Source organism: Lactuca serriola, chromosome 1 (genome assembly GCF_051521515.1).
Source record: "Lactuca serriola cultivar US96UC23 chromosome 1, Lser_US96UC23_V15, whole genome shotgun sequence".
In the NCBI taxonomy this organism is placed as follows: Eukaryota; Viridiplantae; Streptophyta; class Magnoliopsida; order Asterales; family Asteraceae; genus Lactuca; species Lactuca serriola.
In genome coordinates, this window is record NC_136408.1 from 189,621,356 (window position 1) to 189,635,543 (window position 14,188).

Genomic DNA, 14,188 nt, shown 5'->3' on the forward strand with positions numbered 1-14,188 from the left:
AACCGAACCCCGCGGAGCGGGGTTTCACACCTAGTTTAACTTATTTTTGTCAACTTTTAACTAATTAAAATTTCAAAATCATATAGTTTTTACTCAACTTATTTTGTCCATTTTAGATAACCAACATTCCAAAAACAGTATTATAGTCATGTAGGCCGGTAGAAACGATGGCCGAGATAAAACAAATTTTGAAAATTCTTTATTTAAATATTGACAAAATAAGTTGAATGAATAAAACTAAAGGATTTTAAAAAATTATTTACTTAAAAGTGTATAAAGATAATTTAGAGTGGCAACAAATGGATAAAGTGAGCAATTTGTTGGACATTTTTAACCTTTTCCCCAAAAAAAAAAAAATACTGTTTTGAATACATCTATGTACCTCATGTTTATCTAAATGCAAGTGTAGAAAAACTTACAGCCTTTCAAAACTAAGTTCTTCATCGTTTATAAAACGGCTTACAAGTAATAAAATATCGACTAAAATTATTCATCGAAAGGAAACTATTTACCCAAGACAACAATTCGCAGTCGCTGCTTTGCATGGTTACACGCCAATTATATATATATATATATATATATATATATATATATATATATATATATATATATATATATATATATATATATATAATGATAGGTGACAGGTGATTGTTATATGAACCGTACCAATCAATTTTATTTTGAAAATATTGATTACATTAGAAGGGTAGTACGGTAAATTCACTTGTTCCGATACCTAAAAAGCGAGTATTATCTCACCAGTGACGTCCTTTTCCATTTCAACCTTAAAAGAACAGCAGGGTGTCTCAATAATTCCACTCATTTCAATGGACTCCACGTTAGCACCCAAACCGATCATCAACGTTGCTGCCATCTGTGGTTCCACTCGCAAAGCTTCCTTCCATCATGGCCTCATCCGCGCCGCCATTGAATTAGCCACCCAAGCGATCGACGGGATGTCGATCGTAAACGTCGACATATCGCTGTTACCGATGCTCAACACAGATCTCGAAGTCGACGACAAATTTCCACCGGAGGTCGAAGCATTTCGTCAGAAGATTCTTCAATCTGAATGTTTCCTCTTTGCTTCTCCTGAGTACAATTACACGGTCACAGCACCTTTAAAGAACGCAATCGATTGGGCATCTAGGCCACCGAACGTGTTTGCCGATAAGGCTGCTGCTATTGTTAGTGCCGGAGGTGGGTTTGGCGGAGGGCTGGCACAGTATAGTCTCCGGCAAAATGGTGTTTTCCTTGATCTTCATTTCATTAATAAGCCAGAGTTTTTCCTCAAGGCGTTTGAAGGTCCTCCCAAGTTCGACGATGAAGGTAATCTAATAGATACTGTGGCTAAAGAGAGTCTAAAATCTGTTCTTTTGGCGCTGAAAGCTTTCACGTTGAGACTTCGAGCCAAGTAAAGTGATGAAGGTTAAAAGTTAAGGAGAGGTTGATTTCTTCACTCATTTAGACATTTCCTCGGTGGACGTGGTTGTGTGAACTTGTGGCTGATCAGTTATCCAGTAATAATTCATTTGTAATCCATTAATATATGTGATGAGATAAATGAACTAGTCATCTTGGTTCTCTAAAAATAAAAGAAATTTTTTGGTGTAAAAATAAAAGAATTTTAATTTTTTTTTGGTGTATGAGTCACGTTTTGGAAGAACATATAAAAATGTGTTTGTTTTTTTCTTTTGGATTTGTCCACTGTCGTTGTTGCCGACACCGGCGACAACATCACCATCGTTGTCACTCTCGCTGATGTGTTATTCTACCACTCATGTTTGTCGTTGACCAACAGAAGTCATTTTTGCATTGACATGAACCACCACCTCCGGTGCGGCCTAACACCAAATCTTCATCCGTTTTTTCTTCGATCTTTACTGAAACCACAAGATCTGTCGCCTCCATCTTCCGAAGATTAGAGATCGAGACCTTAAGAGTTTTCCGATAAGATTTCCGTTTAAGCTATCAACAATCTCAAGCGATTTCAAATCAGATATGAGTTTGAGTATACGGTACTTTTCCGGTGACGTCTTCCGATGATTTACACTTACCAGTGTATTCATTCAACGCGATAGGAAATGTGTGAGATCTCTTTTGGCGGGTATTTCATGTGGTATTCAAGAGTTTTCCTTTGGAAATATAATATGAGATTTTGAGGAAATAAGAAGTGGAAGCTATTATTCTTTGGTGATGTTTTGGAGGTGCTCCAACAGTTGCATTTTTGTTTCCTTCGCTTGCAATGGTTGGCAGCTACCATGGAGCTAAAGCATAATAATGATATGGTATATATAATTTTTCAACTGTTTACTTTTCGTTTGACTTTGATATATCTTGATGAATAGTTATTAAGAATTATACAAGCATTAGTCTAAGAATTATACAAGCTTTAATTTATCTATAAAATCCATATAATATATAGTCACATTATTAGAAAACAGGGGTAATACCTAACACACAATCCGTAGGTATTCCGTATGTATAAGACAATGTCTACGGAATTGCTACGGAAAAAGTTCTGTAGCATAAACGCCCGTAGGAAATTTATACCTACGGACTAGCTACATAATACTTATGTTTTTTTCCGTAGGTAAAATAACTACGAAATAGCCACGTAAAACAATGGTTACGGAATACCTACGGATTACTCACGAGAGTCAAGTTTGACTAAAGTTGACTACTTTCCTACCGAATAGCTACGGAAATACATAGCTACGGATTTTCTACGGATTATCGACGAAGCCCGCTTTGACTAACATTGACTTTATTACCTACAAATTTCCTACGGCTCACATTACCTACGAATTTTCTGTAGGTAATCCGTAGTTAAAAAATAAAAAATAAAAAAATAATAAAAAATAAAAAATAAAAAAAAAACAGCAAAAATTTATAAAAACAATCATGTTTTTTCTGTCCAAAATATTGAAAAACTTGATTACATTAAACTACTAATAATATTAAAATTCAACCACAAAACAAATAACATTATAATAAAACTAATAAACCTAAAAAAGTATTGAATACAAATAATTGTCTAATAAAGTAATCATACATTAAATGTGTCTAATAATACATATTGAAAGTGTCAACTATAAATCTTTAACTAAATGCTTACAAACATAAATATAAGTTTAAATATAATAAGCTTAGTGGACACAACACAAAAGCAAAGAATATATAAATGTAATAAGCTTAATAGACACAACACAAAAGCAATGAATAAATAAACATATCTTACAAACAAGAGAACATGTGTTTTTTCAACCTACAAGAGGGCACCAAACAAGAGAACATGTTAAGATTTCAAATACACAACAACTTAGTTGATTTGTGAAGATTTTAGAGCATCATGTTGCATCCAGATAAACAAACAACCAATTTATGGAGCTTTTATTGGTTCATATGACCATTAGGTTGTGATTTCAAATATATATATATATATATATATATATATATATATATATATATATATATATATATATATATCAATGTATCTGTTGGAATCAGAGTTATCAGTTTGATAAAGTTTCGTATTTCAACATTTTTATTAATAAAAATAAAATTCGAAATGTGAAATGGATATCTACGGATCAAGTGTCTGATTGCAATAATCCAAGATTATTGAAATGAAATAAGCATATGGAACGAAATAAAAAATATATAAGAGCCTACATGAATGAATGGGGGAAAACAACCTGATAAGCAGAAGAAGCTCCACCAAAGAGGAAATTGGAGAGGAAATCAACACAAGAGTTTCTACTTAGTTGAAATCATGGAGTTTCATTCTTCCTCCATCAACCTTTTTCTCTCCTCCTCCATTATTGAGCTCGGCTGTTGCAAACCACATAAAGAGCACCACCTAAAGGGAGTGTAGAAATCAGAAATCCATTCTTCCATATATACAATTGTCTGATATTTATTTTGTGATGTTATAGCAAGTTACATGAAGCAATTTCGGGGATAGAAAAAATAACAAGATCTAAATTAGGGTTCTATGATGCTTGAATTGAACATACCACTAGATAACAAACAAAATATGTCTACATTGAACATACCTGATTAAATAAACCAGTCAGTCACAATGGTGGGGTACCGCGAAGACAGCGGGGAGTAAGGTGTGATAGTAAATGTTTGATGGTGTGGCGGCGATAGGTAGATGCTTCACTTGCAAATCGATCTTGGTGGGTAGAAATGGTAATTACCTATGGATTAGCTACTGAAAAGGCTTTCTGTCAGAATTACGTCACCAATCCGTAGGTAATTATATAACACTCGAGTCTAGGTATTTTCCTTTTTAGTCCTCGAAGCAAAATTTAAATTTCAAAAGAGGTCCCCTCGTATGCTAGGCGTACGTTTTAGTACACTTAGCGTACATGGGCATGAGATATCGAGAATCGGAGCCAAGTAAGCGGGGCATACGAGGCCTACGCAGGGGGTACATAGCCGAAGTTAAAACCCTAGTTTTAGGGCATGAGCCCTATTTAAACACACATATGACCTTTGGACCCTCACCCTTAGTAGCCTCCATTACTATTATCGTCCCTAAAACCCTAGTTTTCCATTAAGAGTGACATTTGAGCTTGGAAGTAACTTTAGTGGCCTTTTTGGTGTGTTTGCAAGAAGAAGATCTTGGTGATCAAGCCTTGGTCATGGCTGAGCGTCAAGATCCTGAATCTACGTCATCTTAGGAAGCTTTTGGAGGTAAAAAGCTCATAACTTGTTGATCCCTTTGACAGTTAGAGTTAGTGTTTGCTTATAAGCTCAATTTGGGTCAATGGATTCTCTTTTGTGACTTTGGGCAACTCTAGAAGCTAGAAATGCTAGATCTTAGTCCCTATGATGTGTTAGAGGGATAAAAATGTTATCTTGGTGATTGATATGAAACCATGCATGCATAAAGTTGTTGTATGGACTCCCATAAGACATGCTAAGGCATAAAGTTGCCAACATTATGCCCTAGGACCCCCTTAATGACCAAGATCTGGAAGTTAGATTAAATTGTTGTATGGATTAAGCCCTAAATGACTAAAGGTGTTGAGAAGCTCAGTATGTTGAGCGTACCATGATGTACGCAACACATACTACATGCGATCGAGTATGCCGAGATTATGTCGTGTGTACGCTCCCAGTGGGCTTTTGGACTTTTGTTGGGCTTTTGGATCTTTGAGCCTTAGTTTGTTTTAGGCTTTGACATGTTTAGAGTAGGTGGGCATTTGACTTCTGCTAATGGGCCTTAAGTGGTGTAGTTAGGCCTTTTGGGCCTTAGAGCCTGTTATTTCGTTTGGACCAAGAATGGATAGGTCCATTATGGGAAAGGAAAATGGGTACTTATCTTAGGAGTTTGGACTTACGGTTTAGGCCCATGATTTGGGATTAGGACCTAATTCTGATTAGGGCTATTTGTTTGTGTTAGTGTGGGACTTTCCTGTTCAGCAGTCGAGCATCTTGTTGTGTCCAACAGACTAAGGTGAGTTTTTCTCACTGTATCAATGGGTCGAAGACACCAAGGCTGGCCCATTATTTTTATTATAGGATACAGGTTATTTTGTGTGATATATGTATGAAAGACCAGGGTTTGACCCCTGCAATTGCTTGAAAGACCAGGATGTGGCCCCTGGCAACTATAAGAATGTAACATCCAAAAATACGACCCAAAAATTTTTGTTTTAATAATAATAAAAATCATATACTGATCGTCACATCATAAAAACCATGTGTCAAATATCTCAACCCATAATAAAATATCATGAACATTTGTGCCAAATCAAACTATGAATCAAAACAAACTCCCAGGAATAAGACTGAAGCTGTGGTGTGTGCGATGCCATCATCCCGAGCTCTTCCCTTTACTTGCGGAAGTACCTGAAACCAAAACTGAAACTGTAAGCACAAAGCTTAGTGAGCTCCCCCAAACTACCACATACCATACAATAACATATAAAGCAACTACTGGGCCTTGCCAACTACATCGGACCGAAGTCCGGAAACTAACCAGGGCCTTGCCCTCTGTATCGGACCGAAGTCCGGAAACTGCATCGGACTGGAGTCCGGAACTAACCAGGGCCTTGCCCTCTGCATCAGACCAAAGTCCGGAACTAACTGCATCGGACCGAAGTCCGGGACTGACTGCATCGGACCGAAGTCCGGAACTGAATGGGACCTTGTCCCTTGCATCAGACCGAAGTCCAGAACTGACTGAACATAACATAGCATAAACATATCAACTAGCATGAATACATATACTGCATACTACATCGGAACAGAGTCCGGAACACATAACACAAAACATGCTTGAATCACAAAGACATCAAGCATCTAACTACTGCATCGGACCGAGGTCCGGAACTAACTGAACGTAGCATAACATAATCATAGCATATAATATAAACACATATACTGCATACTGCATCGGACCATAGTCCGGAACACATAACTCATCAGTATCACAAAGACACCAAGCATAATGAAGTACTACAACAGACTGTATTCCGGAACTACTTCTAACTAAACGGACCTGCATTGTGGCCGTAGACCCGTTCCTACTAGAAGGAAACTCACCTCGTAGCCTAGCTGCTGAAAGAACTGCTCCGGAATCTGACTGCTGCGGCTCCGGTTTCACCCCGGCTACAATTTTCATAAGTACCATCAATCAAATACCGATAATAATACTAAGGGTAAAATGACTCTCTTACCCCTGGTCCAAGTCAACCTAACGGTCAAAGTCAACATTCAGTTGACGTGACTCGTCGAGTTGGGTCACCAACTCGTCAAGTCCTTACTCTCACTTTCATGCTTCTACTCGCTACTACTCGCCGAGTTTATGCACAAACGCGGCGAGTTCCTCTTTGTTAGTAACACTCTGACAATCTGCATCCGACTCGCCGAGTTGTATTAACAACTCGTCGAGTTCTTCTTCATCAGATGAACACTCTAGCTGTGACTTGCCGAGTTGTATGAACAACTCGTCGAGTCTGATCTTGAGGCATGAAGATTGCCTTGGACTCACCGAGTCAGGGCGTTGACTCGCCGAGTTCTTCCACGAATGAGTCTAACCCTCTAGCTCACCGAGTCCATCTCTCACTCACTGGTTCTACTTGGCATAAATCGAAAAGGGGAAAACAGGGGACTTGCGACTCGACTCGCCGAGTCTGAAGAACGAATCGCCGAGTCATATACATGCAAACACTACATACTTGATTCTGCTTAAAACCAGTCCATTCCATTCATAGATCTGGGTTCTTGGGGCTTGATTAACACGTAAAGTTTCCAACTTTACGTGTAAATAACATCAAATGAAGGTTTTAGGGTTCAAAGCACACTATAAGAGTAGATCTAGAGCTTTCATGCAAAATGGCTCCATAAAGGTACTAGATCTAAGCTTCTGGAACTCAACCCTAGCTAGATCCGAAGGCTAATCATCTCAATGAGTCCTCTATGCTACTACTAAGCCAAGAAATGGTTCAAGAATAACTTTAATGGCTTTAAAAAGGGGATTTAAGCATAGAAACAGAAAAGGGCCAAGATATACCTTACTATCTTCTGAAATTCCTCAAGGATCTAGGATCTCCTTCTTCTCCTCTTGATCTACCTTCCTTTTTCTCTCAAGATCTTCAAAGAAACACACCAAATCACACAAAAATGCAAAGAGGGCTCTAGGGTTTCGAAAATGATGCTCTGAGGGGTGATGGGGGCTGACTAGAGGCCCCAAAAGTTGTTTAAATAGGGTGCAAACCCTTGAAATTAGGGTTTCTTCCAGACTGGCGGACTCACCGAGTCCGGAATATGGACTCGTCGAGTCGCCAACTTAAACGTGCTTGAAATCCCGACTCTGCTCGACGAGTCCGGCTACTGACTCGTTGAGTTCCCCTAAAACTTGAAGAAAATAAATATATAAATATCATACCAGAATTGGGGTGTTACAAAGAAAGACCAGGATCTGGCCCCTGGTAGTTGCATTAAAGATCAGGATTTGGCCCCTGGCAATTGTATGGAAGACCGGGATTCGGCCATCGGAAAGAATTATATGTACGACTATGATTTGGCCCATAACATTAATTTGTATGTTGGCATGTGGTACTTTGGGGGAAACTCTTTAAGAATTTGCTTAAAGTTTATGTTTATGGTTTCAGGTACTTCCGGTACTAAGGGGAAGAGCCCATCGTGATGGCACAACATTCTCTCCCCTTATTTCTGCGTTTTTTATATTGTACTCTGATGATGTGACATATATACATTGTGATTGTTTTAGAACAATTTTTATATCTGTAGTATTTGTTTTAACAACAAAAAATTTTATTCTGGTTTTTGGGCTGTTACAAATTGGTATTAGAGCCTTGGTTTGAGGGATTCGGGCACACTCTCGGTTGTGTCAGAACTCAAACTGAGGAAATTATAATCTTTTAAAAGAAAAAGAATTGAATTTTTTGAAAAAAGTTTTTCTTAAGTAAAAAGGGAGAGTGCAATGTGTGCGATCGGCCGAGCTCAAGTAAGTGTTTCCCAAGTTACCCTTTCTTATGTATTACAGTTAGTATGCTTGATATGTGAATTGCATGCTAGAGTATGGTTAATGATACCTTCAAGAATCATGTTATTGAGTTGCCTGTGTCACACCCCGAAAACCAAGGCGGAAACATTTCCGGGGTTGACTCCACGTTGAGTATCAAATCCAATGCACATAGTAAAGTAGTAATCACAAAACATTACATTACATAATATTATTTACATTGGTTCAAAAGTAAAGTTGTACAAGTGTTTTACATATGTAATATAAACAAAAGTGAAGACAAGACTTCGGGATGCTCCGTCTTCTCCAAAAGGTTGCGGTGTACCTGTCTATCGCTGACCTGAGAATACAAGCAGTTTGAAAATCAGCATAAAGCTGGTGAGTTCATAAGCGGTTTAGTTTTGAAAGAACGAGTTCCTTTGCTTTCTAAAAAAGTTGTAGTTCAAGAAAATCCCATATTCTCTTATGAAAACAGTTTAGTTATCCTTTGTACAATTTCGATAATGTTAATTATGTCGTTCCAGGAAAATCCCATATTTTCCTTAAAGTTTTAGTTATTCGTTTGTTACTTTATTCGATTATGTGTTGATGTACTACCCAGGAAAATCCCATATTTTCCTATGTGTTGAGTTGTCTGTTCGTTTCTAAGTTCGATACTGACTGTTATGTTATCCTAGGAAAATCCCATATTTTCCTATGTGTTGAATTGTCTATTCGTTTCTAGGTTATAACTAGCTGTTACCATGTGAATAGTATTAGTTAAGAATTCTAAACCCTTAGTTATTCTACCTTCGGATGGCTACTATCTACTAACTTAGTTGTATTTTCGAATATTTGGAACCACACAGAAACGTACATTACAGTATTTTCGAAGTTCTGTTAAGTTCCAAAAGAGTACATTTCGTTGTGTATTTGAAGCTCTGTTGACATTCTGAGGCGAATATATTTGAAGCTCAGTAGAGGTCCAGAGGTGTATTTTCGTATTCGTTTTCGAAACTTTGGTGACACTCAGAGGGTACAGCAACTGTATAATCGAAGTCTTAGTGTCAACCAAAGGCGTCACTTTGCATTCGTAGTCGGATTCGCATTCGCATTCGCATTCGTATTCGTAGTCGGATTCGCATTCGCATTCGCATTCGTATTCGTAGTCGTATTCGTAGTCGTATTCGTATTCGTATTCGTATTCGTACTCGTAGTCGTATTCGTATTCGTATTCGTATTCGCATTACATTCGTATTAGTATTCGTACTAGGTTACATTCGTATTCGATTTCGTACTAAGTTACATTCGTATTAGTATTCATACTAGGTTACATTCGTATTCGATTTCGTACTAAGTTACATTCGTATTCGTACTTAGATTCATATTCATATTCCTATTAGTTTTCGTATTCTTATTAGTATTTGTATTCGGATTCGTATTATTCGTATTAGTACGATTTCTTTATAAAAGTAATATAGATCAAACACTTTTCAAAAGAAATCTATATTTAACCTGCAATTCGAAACATTAGTCATCATAATCTTTGGAAATCATGACATTTAGAAACTAAAATCATTAAGTTGAAAATCAGTTTAAGTACAAGATACACTTGTACTTTTGCTTGTATTCCCCCCCCCCCCCCTGAAAAACAGTTAAAAACAGCGAAAAAGGGTAGGGGTATGAACTCACCGGACGAGAAACGTGACAATTTCAGACGTTAAGCAATGGTTCGGGACTTGCAAACGCACGAGGTTCCTATGTATAATGACAAGATACACATTTGTATCTAATTAGGACTTAGATTATTTGATTGTTAGGGACCAAAACTTCTAGTCGCGAAAACACCCTGTTACAGGCGTTTGGAGGGACCCGGGTGGCGTTTTAGGACTTCAACGACTAGGAATTGGAGTTTACTCTTCGAGGGTAAACTCATACATGAGTTTTCAGCCAATAACACCCACTCCCCATGAGTTTACGGCCGTAAACTCATGGTGGGGTCAATTATGGGCAAAAATGGCTTAAATCACTTAAGGGAATTTTTCTAGGTTTGGTTCAAAGTCTTGGAATGGATTTTAAACATCAAATTGACTTATTTATGGGAGTTTACGGCCTAGCATGGACTCATGGCCGTAAACTCCTAATTACTCATGAAAATTATGTTAATTGGTTCCAAAACAAATCACATGTGATTGCTAAATTTATTCCAAGTCCTTACATGCATTTCCTTGAAATTTTTGAGGGGTTTTTGGAGTTTACGGCCTATGAGACCCCCCTCATGGTCGTAAACTCTCTTAGAGGGTGATTCCATATGTTTTACGGTCAAAAACTTGATTGTAAGGACTTCTAAAATTCATTCCAAGGCTTTAGGGGTGTTATAGGGGCTTTTTAACACTTTTGGAGGAGTTTACTCCCCAATATGAAGGGTTTACGGCCCAAGCATGAGGCTTGGCCGTAAACTCTTATTTGTACCCCAAAATTCAAGTTAAAAGTGTTCCAAGGCTAAAGCCAAAATTCTATAATTCATATCTAAGCCTTATTAGTGATTTGGAAGAGTTTAAGGTCATAAAAACCCCAAATATATGAGTTTACGGCCCAAGCATGAGCCATGGCCGTAAACTCCTTCAAATCCCTTAAAATCCATGTCTAAAATGTTTTAAGTCCATTCCATGAAGTCATTTAGCCATATCTAAGTCCCAAAATTGTTTAGGAGGGGTTTCAGGGCTTTAAAACCCATTTACTATGTGTTTATGGCCTATTCTTCAGCCAAGGCCATAAACTCTCTTACAAGGCCTAATTTCATGATTCAATCCCGAATTTGAAGGTCTAATATGCTATACAATGAAGTTAGGAAGGTACCTTAGGGATTTGAGGCCTTAAAAATTGAGTTTTGGACCCTTGAACTTAGATTTAGGAGAGAGGTTAGAGAGAGAGTAGAGAGAGGAAGCAAAAGCTTCAAATGGAAGCTTAAATGTGTTTATATAGGTCGAGAAATTTGGACACGGTGGAATTCTACCCGATACCGGCACTAAATGGGGCTTTTGGTCGCACCCGATTAAGTTTTCCGTAACTCGGCAGGAATGTTTTTAAAATTTTTGGAATAAGCAATTTGGGTTCATTTCGTGAGTTCCTAACAGGTTTGGACACTCATTAGTATCAATTAAACATATAATTTTAATTTATTCGACCCAAAAACGACATCGGAACGAACCGATATACGGCGAGCTATACGGGTAGAATAGGTTTTCGGCGATGAACAACTTCGAGTTGTTACAGCCTGATTGTGTGATACCTTATAACCTAGGAGAATTGGATGCCATGTATTACATGGAATTGATGTGACTCTGTTATTTGCTAAGTGTGTGCTTTCAAAGTTATATATGATTGAGATTGCATTGCCCTAGAATGATGGATTCTGCCTCATTTCCTATTCCTTTTTTGGTTGTGGACTTAGGGTAGCAATTTATTTGACAATCTATGTGATTCTATTTGTGTATAACTTATATGTATAAGGAAACCAACAGTGTTGATTGAGGTTTCTGGTTCTATGTGAGCGGTGTTGATCGAGGTTTCTGGTTCTGTGTGTGGTGAAGGTTGAGAAATCCTAGAAGAGTCTAGGATATCTGTGTTATGTTGTATGAGTTTTGTTCCTGAGTATTGTATGGTGAATTAGAGGAATCAGGCATGACCTTGAGGACGGTACAGGTAGGTGTGGAAGGTAGTATTTGGCCCGTACTACTGGAAGCATAGGACTTGTACCCGAGACGAGTGTCGACCTGGAAACTCTAAGGAGACCGGTGATGAGGAGTCCTCTCGAAATTCTTTATCGATTGTTTCCTATGTTGTATTTTGATTTTGAGGATGGTGATGACCACATGAGGAGGATCAAGATCGGGCTCAGGTTAGGTTCAGGTTCAGGTGCTGAACCAATTGATGAGAGGCCACACGAGTTAATTGCACCTAAGGTTACTCGTGGCATTGTTGATGCTACCCCTGTTATCTTTGGTACTGTCAAGGAGGGGATACTGGAGATATTAGAGAAGCGGCTCTTGTCCTTTCGAGCCAATATTTCCACGGGTCAGATTGGGCTCGAACTCCCTCGTTCTGGGAGTTCAAGGCATGCGGAGCACCTGAGTTCTTTGGGGTTAAGGACCCTATTGCTAGCCGCCGATGGATCGCAGACATAGAGAATGCTCAACGCACGAGGTTTTGCACCGAGGTGACAAAGGTGGGATTCGCGTCCTGCTTGCTGAGGGACAGAGCGTGGGATTGGTGGGAGGAGGTCACCAGAGCAGTTTGGACGACGACTTTTATAGTGATGACTTGGGAGGATTTTGTGCAAAGGTTTTATCGGTAGTTTGCACCGGCTATTGAGGTGTAGCAGCTGGTGAGGGAGTTCTAGGACCTTCACCATAATACAGAGACTATGGCAAAGATCATCACCAAATTCAGGGAGAGGGCATTGTTGGTTCCGTAGTGCGTTATGGATCAGGAGATGACGAAGACGAGATATCATGCTATGTTGAGGGATGATATCAGCGAGTTCGTGAGCTTTTCGGGGTGCAAGACCTTGAATGATATGATTGATAAGTGGCAAAGATCATCACCAAATTCAGGGAGAGGGCATTGTTGGTTCCGCAGTATGCTGTAGATCAGGAGATGAGGAAGACGAGATATCATGCTATGTTGAGGGATGATATCAGGGAGTTCGTGAGCTTTTCGGGGTGCAAGACCCTGAATGATATGATTGATAAGTCCCATAAGCGGGAAATTAAGTTGGAGCTCCGAACGAAGCGAAAGCCGGAGTAGGTGCAGTCAGCAGTAGGCTAGGCCAAGAAGCCCAAGACCTCCGATACTCACAGCAGAGGCCAGCATGGTTGGGGCGGATGTGCCAAGTGAAAAAAGTCGCACAGTAGATCATGTCGATCTATGGGCTCTAGATGTTTCAGTTGTGGCCAGGCAGGTCACGTGAGCAGGGACTGTCCAAGAGGGCTCTGATTTGTTTCCAGTGCAACTAGACCGGCCATAAAAGACCAATTGTTTGAGATTGAAAGGGGGAGCGGTGGCTCCTGCGGTCAAGAGCAGGGCTTTTCAGCTACCCACTGATGAGGCCCGTGCAGCACTGGATATAGTTACTGGTACGTGACTTAAATCTATCTTTTATTGTAACAGCCCGATTTTCATAAAAAATTTAAACATTTTATTTCATAACCTCAACCACAGTCAATATAAAAATCCCAATACATATCCATATCATTTTGAAAATTTAGAGTACAAAGAGCTAAATGTGAAAACACCAGAGAATGCATGCCTCGTCATCAAGCTGGACCCTTACCCTTATCAATAGAAGTACCTAAAACATACAAATAAACTGTAAGCACAAGCTTAGTGAGATTCCCAATCACACGAATTAAATAACCACATAATGTCATGTTCATACATATACATACAATTTGCCATGGTCTCCCTCCATGGTCTTCAATGGAATGTCATGGGCTATCCCCATGGTCTTATATCCTCATGCCATGGGATCCCCCCATGGTCATCACATAAGTCTCTACATAAATCAAATAACATACCATTTCCCATACATTACAAACATATCATATTGAATTATGGGCCGGCCTTGGTGCCTTCGGCCCATGAGTGTGGTAAGAAGACTCACCTCCAATACTGACAGTAGCTGAATAGGTCCTGGCT

The 14,188-nt window shown here is 38.9% G+C and overlaps 1 pseudogene; it reads left to right on the top strand.

Moving 5' to 3' along the window:
* The first annotated feature begins 767 nt into the window (after window positions 1–767).
* Window positions 768–1,649, top strand: LOC145101963 (NADPH:quinone oxidoreductase pseudogene; annotated as a pseudogene).
* The last annotated feature ends 12,539 nt before the right edge of the window (window positions 1,650–14,188 follow it).